The 11,254-nt window shown below is 44.0% G+C and overlaps 1 long non-coding RNA gene across 1 annotated transcript; it reads left to right on the top strand.

Moving 5' to 3' along the window:
* The first annotated feature begins 510 nt into the window (after positions 1–510).
* LOC119050312 (uncharacterized) lies at positions 511–6,644 on the top strand. Its single transcript, XR_005082728.2, has 3 exons — positions 511–585; positions 1,831–2,073; positions 6,533–6,644. It is a non-coding gene; the product is annotated as an uncharacterized LOC119050312 (long non-coding RNA).
* The last annotated feature ends 4,610 nt before the right edge of the window (positions 6,645–11,254 follow it).

Raw genomic sequence — 11,254 nt, forward strand, 5'->3', positions numbered from 1 at the left:
ATGCAATTGTCCAATTTCAGAAGTGACAGAATCAACTCTAGCCAAGTGCTTTGTCAGTATCAGCAACTTTGGAGGGTAAAATCAGATGATTAAGAGGTTCCACTTGAGATTCTCACTTTGTTATTCATACAGTGACAGTGAAGGTGTCAGTCCCTGCTCACCCCAGCCAGGCCTACCTGCAGGTCAGGTCTTAAAACTGTCCTATTAGGTCTGCCCAGGCCCATGACCCAGGAGAGGGAAACCAGGCCTGAGCCCTAGTGGGAATCTCATCTGTGCAGTGGGAGAGGGAGGATTTAGATCTCTGTTCAGGACCCAAATGCTCCTGAGGAAGCTGTCCTTGGGCTCCAGCCCTTCTTCCGGCCAATCTGCATGACTGAGCTCCTGCTCCAATTCTCCCAGGTTTCCCAGTGAATGGGAAGCCCCCTGAGCCTCTTCTGGCTGGGATCCGAAGGTGTTACTAACTTTTCCCACCTTTCCTCTTGCGAGCCAGATCCTGTTCCTGACTCTAAAACGAGTTCCTGTTTCAAACAGGAAGTTTCATACAGGAAGTCCCTTCAGAAACAAGATGCTGCTGCCCACCTGAGGGTAAGTATCCTTGGCAAATGCCAAAGAATCTTCCTATCAGAGCCCCACCCACATGCCCAGGAGCCCCTGCCAGGTCTAAAGCCAGTCAGCTCCCCCAAGAACCCAGCCCCAGCCTCTCCTGTCCTGGCAGGCCTGCAACTGGGCCCAGTGGGTACAGCAGGAAGCTTGTGGGTGCCTCCCACGCTGACTAGGGTTTTGGCTTGCTTTGGCACCAGCATCCTGTCTGCCCCATTTCCTATTGAGGGGGCAACTGGACTGGTTTTTAATTAAGCCCATACCCCAGAGAGCCTGGGGGAAGAGTTGGCCTCAGGGAACTTGTTCAGCGTCCATCAGAAAAGGGAGGAGTTCTGGGGAGCTGGAAGCAGGAAAGAGGGAGGTGAAAGTGGAGTCAGAAGTCCTGAGAGGCTCCTTCCTGTCTGAGGTAATGGCCTAGCAATGCGACATGTAATGGTAAAGCTCACCTTGGAGTCTGTGCTCACAGTACTGCCAGCCCTGCCCTGCCCTGGCCTCCCCCCACCCCTGGCCCACAGCTAAGCCCTCTGCACACACACACCCACTCCATCCACCCACTGAGAGGTGGGGATGATCTTTTAACATCCTGCAAATGAAGCAAAAGGGAATTATATCCATTGTGATACATGCATATAATAGAACATTTGAACCAAAAAAATTTCCAGAGTTCTATCCCTAGCAATAAATAGTTTTTATATTCTGGAGAATTTTTTCTTTAATCCTTACCTGAGGATATGTTTTTGTTTTTTGTTTTGCTTTCAAAGAGAGAGAGAGAGCAAGGGGGAGAGGGGAGAGAGAGAGAGAGAGATCTATATAAGAGAGAAACATGAATTGGCTGCCTTCTATATGTGCCCTGATTGGGAATTGAACTGGCAACCTAGGTATATGCCCTGACTGCGGAGTGAACCTACAACCTTTTGGTATGGATCGAGACTCCAACCAGCTGAGCCACCTAGTCAGGGATGAAGGTTTTTTTTTAATGTTTAACCAAATTATAGTCTTTTGATCATCTCTCTGGTGCTCCCTTTGGTCTTTAGTTGAGCCCCTCTTCTAGGCTACAGAGGTCATGAGGTTGCTATGGCTTTTCTGTCCCCATCATAAAGGGTGGGGTTATCTCAGTCATTGGGCTCAGGATTCTCCCCTACCCTCACCAGCCCTCAAGGAACTGTGCCTCCCCCTTCAGAGAGGATCCTCATCTGTGAATGTCTGACCTCCTTCTCTCCTTCTTCCAAGGGACAAACACAGCATTCTGGTAAGACTGCTACAATGAGATTTCTGGACTCACAGGACCCCAGGATGTGAGTCTGCATCAGAGGGAGGCCTGCAGCCTTCAACTCCATCAGCCTGCTCTCCTCACTCTTAGCTTCCTTCTTCCTGTCTCTTTCTTCCACTGTTTCTCCCTGCCCCTCTTTCTCCTCCTCTCTCCCTTTTCTTCACTTCCTCCACTGACATGGGACCTGAGTTCCACAGTCACAGGTAGGTAGACCTCTGCTCACAATTTGATCATTGACTGGCTGTGTGACCTTGATGGGATGAGTCACCTCAGCTCCCCGAACCTTGGTTTCTCATCTCCAAATGGAGATAATACCACTGAAGTGAGGACAGAATGGCTTCATATCTTTGAAGCATTTAACCCAAGGCCTAACACATGATAAGTACTTAATGGATATTATCTGACTCTAACCTGCATCAGACAAGTACCTACTGTGCGCTGGATGCAAAGGCCCAGAAGGGAGCAAGGCGGAGATCTTTATGCCTCTCTTGTAATCTTTCCATACTATATTGTCAAGGATTTGTTTCCATAAAAGGTGTAAGGAACCATAAAGAGCTTCTACTGCCCAGCATTCAGGGACCAGACTTCAAGGGCTCTGTATATATAGAAACAGAGTAGCTTGGTGGCTGGAATGAAAAGCTCATACCAGATCCTGCAGCAAAGAATGTCTCCATTCAGCCAACTCAGCTAATTGGTTTGCCTATAATCTACCATTTCTCCAGGGTAAGCAATCTCTAAAATAGAAGGTTACATATCTGATGTGCCTGCACTTCTATTTATTAAAGACTAAGCTTAGAGCCTTGTGCAGGCCTGTGAAGTCCCTTGGAGCAACCAATATTGGGTTGTCAGAATGTCCCAGCAAATGCTTGTCTGCCTAGAGAGGTTTGGTTTGGTTTTACTCTGCATGCCACAGGTTGGGAAGGAAGTGGAGGGCCCCAGGCATGGAGGACCTGTTATGGTGGACTAGCAGTACCTGCCTCAGTGTGATGAGGAAGCGGGAGTTTACTTACCATCCCTGGATTAGCCATGCTTGAACAGTCAGTATAGACAGCTTGCTTTCATTTCCTGCTGGCTTGGCTCTGCACACACCCAGTGTGATAGCTTTCTCAGATGGTCTTTGCTTTTTCACTGGGGATTCCTTTGGGAACAATGCTCTGGGGTCATTGTCAGGTCCTGTGCACAAAAGGAAACCCAAATAGATGAAGAGCTTTATCTGGCCCATGGGTTGGAAGATTCAGTACCATAAATATGAGACTTTCTCTCAAATTAATATATAATTTAATAAAAAACCTATCAAAATTTCCATAAGGGTTTTCCTAGACATTTACAAGCTGGTTGTAAAATTTGTATGGAAAAAAAATGGCCAAAGAATGGCTTAAGTGATTTTGAAGAATAAGGAGGGCAGACTGACCCTGCCAGCTAAGACCTGTTATGGAGCCATTGATATGAAGGAATTAGTGCGGGAGTAGGCAAATAGACCAATGGGCTAGAACAGAGGGCCCAGAAGTAGACCAACATATGCATGAACACCTGATAAAGGACAGAGGTGGTGTTAATAAGGGAAGGATAGGCCATCCAATAAACAGTGTGGGTATTAATTGTCCATGTGGAAAAATTAACTTTGAAGATGGAACATGCATGAGAGTACAATGTTAAGATTTTTTGAAAGAGAATGTAAATGAAAGAGATTACATTTATGATATTGGGTTGGGAAAATACTTTTTAAAGAGAGAATAATAGCAACAGCAAAACTACAGGTCATATAAGATACAAAAATGTGCCTGAGTTAAGATTAAAACTTGTTCAAAACAAGACACAATAAACCAGATAAGACTAGTCACAGGCTATACCAAGAATATATAAAGAACTGTAATCAGTAAGGAAAAGCCCACCCAATAGAATACAAAACAAAGGGTATGAATCAGAAATTCACAAATAAATGTCACCCAAATGTCCAATAAACATAAGAAGCTCATCTGCATGATAATTGGGGAAATGCAAATTAAAATCACAGGAGGAGATCATTTTATCCCCATCAGATTGGCAAGACTTTCCAGTCTGACACTACCAAGTGCAGATGGCAGTACTGCATGCTGGGTAAACAGCAGGGATGAGAGTAGACTGGTGCAGCCACTCTGGACGGCAACAGGTTGCTCGCTAGTGAAGCTGACGATGAGTATTCCCTAAAACCCAGAAATGCCAATTCCAAATACACGGGAAAAACTCTCTTACATCTATGCAAGGATGTTTTTGTCATATCAATTATAATAGCAAAAAAAAAAATCTACCAGCAGGGGAATGAGCAAGTAACATTGGTATATTCGCTTAATGGAATGCAACTGTCAAAACAAATTAGCATATTATCATAATTAAATCTGAAATATCAACACGGGTACATCTCAAAAAATATTAAGGGGGAAACAAATTGCAATTTCATACATTTAGTATGAATCAATATCAAGTGAATATGTTTTAAAATATGAAAAGCAGAACAAAACATTGTTTAGAAATACATGCCTATATAATAAAGGTGTCAAAACCTACATCAGTCTGATGAATATCAAATTCACAAAGAAAGAGAATGGATCCCTTTGGGATGCAGAGCATGCATTACCTGTAATATGTCTTTAAAAAAGAAAAAAATATCTGAAGTAAGTATGACAAAATGACAAGATTTATTAAACTGTATGGTGGGTTCATGAGTGTTTGGTGTTGAATGCTTTGTTTCCTTATGTTTGAAATGAAAAACAAACAACAAACCCAGGTCTTTGGTCTCTCGGATTCCTCCAAATGCATGGCTATGGCTTGGGAGAGTAGAGGCAGAAATGTTTTCACCCTGACATTTATATCCAGCACTTTTTCTAGAGATTGTGCCTCTCCTAACTCACTCCTCACCTATGATATTCAGTGACTTCACCGTCATTGATTCAGCACCAGCTAAGTGCCAGACACTGAGGAAACCAAATAGTTAAGGTCTGTTCCTCCCCAATACAGGTGCTTGTAGGCTGTTAGATGAGACAGACAGGTAGGTAGATAATCATACCCTGATAAATGCTAAAACTGAGGCGTGGATAGCATGGCGGGAAGGGGCAATTCAGTCCGCCAAGGGAATGGGTGCAGGAAAAGCCAGGAGCTGGGCCTTGAAAATTGAATTGGGAGACACTGAGTATAAGGAGAGGAAAGCATGAGTAAAAAAAAGTCATGGGAGTGCCTGTTGTGTTATGGGGCTGAAGAGCAGCATACAGAATGGACATGGGCTTCAGAAAGATCCTCCTGGAAGTGGTAGATGAAAACAAACAAAGGCAGGGGAACTGGTGGGGAAGATGCTGAAAGTGTTTCAAAGTGATGAAACCTGAACTATAGCACAGTGATTTGAATTATAGTTTCCCTGCAGAACTGCAGATTAACTGAGGGTAGGAACAACGGTTTAATTGGGTTTTGTCTATCTCTGCATACCCACAGGGCCTGCAGTTGCACCCTGCATCTGCTAGGAGCTGGAAGCATGCATGGTAATGGGAGGGAGGGAGGAAGGAAGCAGGCAGGCCCCAGACCCACTCCCTCTTGTGCAGATAAGAACTGAGAGCTGGAGAGGGACAGTAACATTTTCAATAACATCCTTAGCTGGTTGCTTACTGCCTCTCAAACCTTTCTGCTACCAAGTTTATAAGCACATAGGTTTTTAAAGACAAAGCCTGGGCAGGTGAAGTGCCGTCACAACAAATTCTATTATAAAGCTGTGTTCTTCATAAGAAAGTACTTTCTCTTCCCCGTAGTCAGGAAGAGTTCCTTTAAAGCAGGCCAAATGCTATGACATGAATAATACAAAACAATAGCCCTTCACCTGACGTCAGTCCAGGTAATAGGCTCTCTATTCAGGTGACTCTGAAAACACCTGCTTGTGTGCCACTGGCACTGAGGCAGGACCAGCCCAGCAGTGCTGAGGAGTGTACCAACAAGTCTTCTGTGCTGCCACCAGGCAGTAGTTGGCTCTCTACCCCAACCTAGTCAACTTCCAGCCACCTGCACAAAATGCCCCTAAATTAATAGACTGCACACAAAGCAAAACAACCTCCAAAGTGCAGACAGGTGCGGATACCTCTGTACCCTTACTGTGGTTCCTCTAGTCTCAAGAGAGACAGTGTCCTTCTGGTCTGTGGCTTCAGCTCCTGCATCCAGCTCTATCGGGCATTGAATCTGCGCCTATTGACACTTCAGTGGCTCCCTCTCCACCTGGCTCTTCTTTCAGCATCTAAATAAGGCTTTTAACCAAAAAATATGACAACACCAGAAACCACAGTTTGGTCTGCCTCTTCCTACTGGGCATCCCCTTCCAGTCATGTGAGACTTTGCAAGGAGTTATTGATACTATTTGTTTGCCCCACCTCACCTCCCATTCATCTCTTAGTTAGCCAAGGGATTCTATGCTTAAGATTCATCTGGGGAGGGAGGGAGGAAGGAAGGATTCCTTCCTTCCCTTCCTGGGAAGGAGGGAGGGAAGGAATAGTAGGAAGGAATAGGAGGCAGGATGGGAGGGAGGAAGGAAAGAGGAGGCTGATATTTTCTGTGTGCTTATTATGTACCAAGCAATGTTTTAAGAATTTTATATATGTTAACTTACGAAATCAGTGTGATGTAAGCGCTATTGTTATTTACATTTTATAGATGAGGAAAGAAGGCACTGAGCAGTTGAGTTCTGCCTGGGCGTGACACTGAACCAGGATTTGGGCAAGGGTGCTGTCTCCAGAGCCTGAACATCCTTATACTTTGTACTCAGTAAAAGGTACCTTGAAAAATATATACACAAGAAGATGGCATGGCCTTGTCTCCCTCTCTCTCTCTCTGTCTGTCTTATTTACTCATTCATTCTTTAACACTTACTGATGACTTACCATCTTCAAGGCAGAGGAATAAAGACATGAATCTGGCATTAAGATGCTCTGAGTTCCAAGAGGGAGGCAGGGCAATAATATGGTGCAAAAAGAGCTCTGGGAAGTTGGTGGGCAGGGAGCTGGGGCATCAGTGGAAAAAGCAGCTTGGTTTGCTTAAAGCAGTGGTCCCCAGTCTTCACCATGCACTGGAATCACCTGAGATCTCTAAATACTACTGATGATTGGCTCCCACCCCCAGATGTTATGCAGGTAACACAAAATCCAACTCAAACTATCTTAAGCAAAAAAGAAGTAGTATTTGGGAGTGAATGTATTTGGGGGTAGGGTTTGATCCAAGAGGATGTCACCAGGGTGAGGTTTTCTTCATGTACAGTGCAAAGATCAAAAAAAGCCCAGAATCGTGTTCATTGGCTCTGACTTGGGTCTGAACCAATTACTGAGGCCAGAAGGGTGGAGATTGGCTCATCCGAGCCATGGGCCACACCTCTGCAGCCAGGAACTGGAGGCAGCTTGGCCTAAAAGCCCATGGCGGGGAGTGGAGGGTTTGCGTGGCAGGTCCTCACAGGTGTGGGCACTGAGGGTGAAGGTTAGTCAGGGCCAGATGCGGTGGAGTGAGGGATTTAACTATTTTCTAGGAGAGGGAGATATTTAAATAGGACAACGACATGCCTACTTTTGTATTTTAAGGATATATCTATGAGAGTTATGGAAGGAACATACGTGGCTACAAAGAAAAGGTTATGTCACTGCTGAGAGAAGAGATGTTGGGAATCTGAACTAAGAGAGTGACAATAGGGGTGGACAGAAGGAATAGGACTCAAGAAATGCTTCTGAATTATATGGACAGAATTTGTTATCCAGTTGGGAAAGAAAAATTAGAAAAAGAGAGGAGCCACAGATGATTGGGAAATTTCCAGTTTGGGAAACTCAGGAGTTTGTACACCACCAGTGAGATTAGCAATCTAGATCATTAAATGGGTTTTGGACAATTTGGTTTGGTCATGTTGAACCTGAGATGTCTGGAGGACATCCAGGAGTCCAATGGGCAGGTCGGCATTTGAATCTGGAATTCAGGAGGGAGATGGAGGTCACCGGTGTCCATGTGGTAGCTGAAGCAGGGGCAATGGATGTGACCACACAAGGAGAGGTGAGGAGGGAGAGGAGCACTGAGGAGCACTTACCAGCACTGGAGACTGAAGTGCAGTGTCCAGAGAGATGGGACAAGTGGCTTTGGAATCAAAGGAAAGAGGGTTTCAAGGAGGGAGAGTGGTCCACAGCTTCACGTGGTACAGAATAATTAAGAAGGATGAAGGCTGGAAATAGGACAAGGATTTGACAACTGGGAGGCCCCTGTCACCCTAACAAGAGCCAGGTTTTAGGGTTTAGGGTAAGTGAGCTGAAGGATAGAAATCAACCAAGCACAGACCCATCACTCTTCAACAAGTCTGGTGATGAAACGGTTAAGACAGTGGCTCAAGGAGATGTGTCGAATCATTTTTTTTTAATTGTTGTTGTTCTGTTACAGTTGTCCAGCCTTTTCCCAATTGCTCACCCCTACTCAGTTGCCATCCCCCGACTCCCACAGTCAACCCCCCCATATTGGCCATGCCCATGAGTTCTTTATTCATGTTCCTTTGCTTGTCCCTTCCCCTTCTTTCCCCCGTATTCTTCTCCCCACCCTTTCTGGTCACTGTCAATTTGTTCTTTATTTCCAAGTCTCTGGTTCTCTTTTGCTCATTTGTTTGTTTTATTGATTAGGTTTCACTTATAGGTAAGATCATACGGTATTTGTCTTTCACCACCTGGCTTATTTCACTTAGCATAATGCTCTCCAGATGCATCCATGCTGTCGCTAAGGGTAGGAGTTCCTTCTTGCTTTCTGCTGTGTAGTATTCCATTATGTAAATGTACCACAGTTTTTTTATCTACTCATTTACTGATGGGCACTAAGACTCTTTCCAGCACTTGCCTATCATACATAATGTTGCTATGAACATTGAGGTACATAGGTTCTTTTGAACTGGTGGTTCAGGATTCTTAGGCTATAATTGCAGCAGTGGCATTGCTGAATTAAAAGGCAGTTTCATTTTTAGCTTTTTAAGGAAATTCCATGCTGTTTTCCACAGTGGCCGCACCCATCTGCATTCCTACCAACAGTGCACTAGGGTTCCCTTTTCTCCACAACCTCATCAGCACTTGCTGTTTGTTGATTTACTAGTGAAGGCCAATGTGACTGGTGTGAAGTGGTATCTCATAGTGGTTTTAATTTGCATCTCTCTAATGGCTAGTGATATTGAGCATTTTTTATGTGTCTATGGGCCCTCTGTATGTCCTCCTTGGAGAAGTGTCTGTTTAGGCCTTTTGCCAATTTTTTAATTGGATTGCTTATCTTCCTGGTATGGAGTTGTGTGAGTTCTTCCTATATTTTGGAGATCACTCTTATCTGAGGTATCATTGGCAAATGTTATTTTGAATTATTTAATTGTTGTTCAACTACAGTTGTCTGTATTTTCTCCTTACCACTCCCCCCAACTCCAACCATCCCCACTTCCCTCCCCTGATTCCAGCCCCCCTTGGTTTTGTTCACCTGTCCTTCATTGTTATTGGTTCCCTTTTCATTTTCATGATGTTTTCTTTGGCCGTGCAGAAGCTTTTCAGTCTGATGTAGCCCCATTTGTTTATTCTTTATGTCCCTTGCTCTAGGGGACATACTGGTGAAAATATTACTGCATGGGGTATCTGAAGTTTTCCTGCTGAGTTCTCCTCTAGGACTTATGGCATCACAACTATATTTAAGTCTTTTATCCATCTTGGGTTTATTTTGGTGTATGGTGTAAGTTGGTGGTCTGCTTTCATTTTTTTGCATATACATGTCCAATTCTCCCAACAGCATGTATTGAAGAGGCTACTTTTACTCAGTTTTATGTTCCTGCCCCCTTTGTCAAATATTAACTGACCATTGAGCCATGGGTTTATTTCTGGGCTCTCTAGTCTGTTCCATTGATCTACATATCTGTTCTTCTGCCAGTACCAGACTGTTTGATTATAGTTGCCTTATAATATAGTTTGATGTCAGGTACTGTGATCTCTTCTACTTTGTTCTTTTCTCTCAGAATTGCTGAGGCTAATAGGGGTTATTTATGGTTCCACATAAATTTTTGAAATATTGGTTCTATATCTGTGAAATATGCCATTGGTATTTTGATAGAGATGGCATTGAATCTATGCATTGCTTATGGTAATATAGACATTTTAATGATATTAATTCTTCCAATCTGTGAACACATTTATATGTGTGTTTTGTAGTAGTATTCTTGTTTCCTTTTTAAAGTTCGATTTTTTTTGTTTGATGAGAGACATTTGACCAAGCTGTCAGGAAAAAACTAAAAGAGAGAAAAAGGCGGAAGAGAGAGTGATTTTCCATAGAGATAGAAAGCAGATTAGTGGTTGCCAGGAGCTGGGGAGGGGGAATGGAGAGTGACGACCTAATGGGTGTGGGGTTTCCTTTTGGGGTGATAAAAGTATTCTGGAAATACTGATAGTTGCATAATACGGTAAATTTACTAAATGCCACTGACTTTTCCACCTTGAAATGCTTGAAATGATGAACTTTTATGTGTCTCTTACCACACACACACACACACACACACACACACAAACACACACATTTTGTATACTTTGCTTAGGGGATTTATGTGGATCATATCATTTAATCCTCACAAAAACCTTGTGGCAACTTTACTGTTGCTGTTTACACAAGAAAAAGCCGAGGTTCAGGGAGACTAGTTTATCTAAGCTCAAACAGATTTGAGATTTCAACTCAAGCTGATTTAACTACAAAGCCCAATCTCTGAACCCCTCTAATGTGAAAAGATTCCTATCTACCAAGGCATTGATGCCCCAAATCTCAGGGTGATGAAAGTATCAATAGTTTTGTATATTCTTCTTTTTTGTTGGGCATAGCTTTGATTAAAATAGGTTAAAGCTTACCTCAATATATGGAAGAAAAAAATTTAGAGGTCCAGCCCTCTCTGATGTTTTAGAGGTACAGCCCTCTAAGAAACCACTAGAGAGGATGTAAACTGTCACAGGTGAGTGCAGAGTATGGAAGGAGCATGAACCAAGGCAACAGGAAGACTTCTGAAGGTGGTGACCTAGACCACAGTCTGAGGGAGGTCAGTCCTCACTGTGTGGGGAGGAAGAGGGAGGCTCGTGCAGAGGCAACAGCAGGCACGATGATGCCCTGAAGCCAGGAGGGGTGGGGCGGAAACGCAGAGAGACAGGCTGGATCCAGTGGGGTGATGCTTCGTGGTGCCTGTTTTCTGGATCCCCTCTGCCCTTCTCTTGGCTTCCTCTCTTCTTGCTCCGCCCCAAGTGAAGCAGGCGACACAAATTTGTTTGTTGCATGCTGTCCACAGGGCAGCCACAGCCTTGTTCTAAGACGCTTCCCTCTGTCCTCAGGGAAATAGAAAACCTTGAGGACTGGCCTCTCAGG

Source organism: Artibeus jamaicensis, unplaced genomic scaffold (genome assembly GCF_021234435.1).
Source record: "Artibeus jamaicensis isolate MK-2021 breed Jamaican fruit bat unplaced genomic scaffold, CSHL_Jam_final contig_797, whole genome shotgun sequence".
Lineage (NCBI taxonomy): Eukaryota > Metazoa > Chordata > Mammalia > Chiroptera > Phyllostomidae > Artibeus > Artibeus jamaicensis.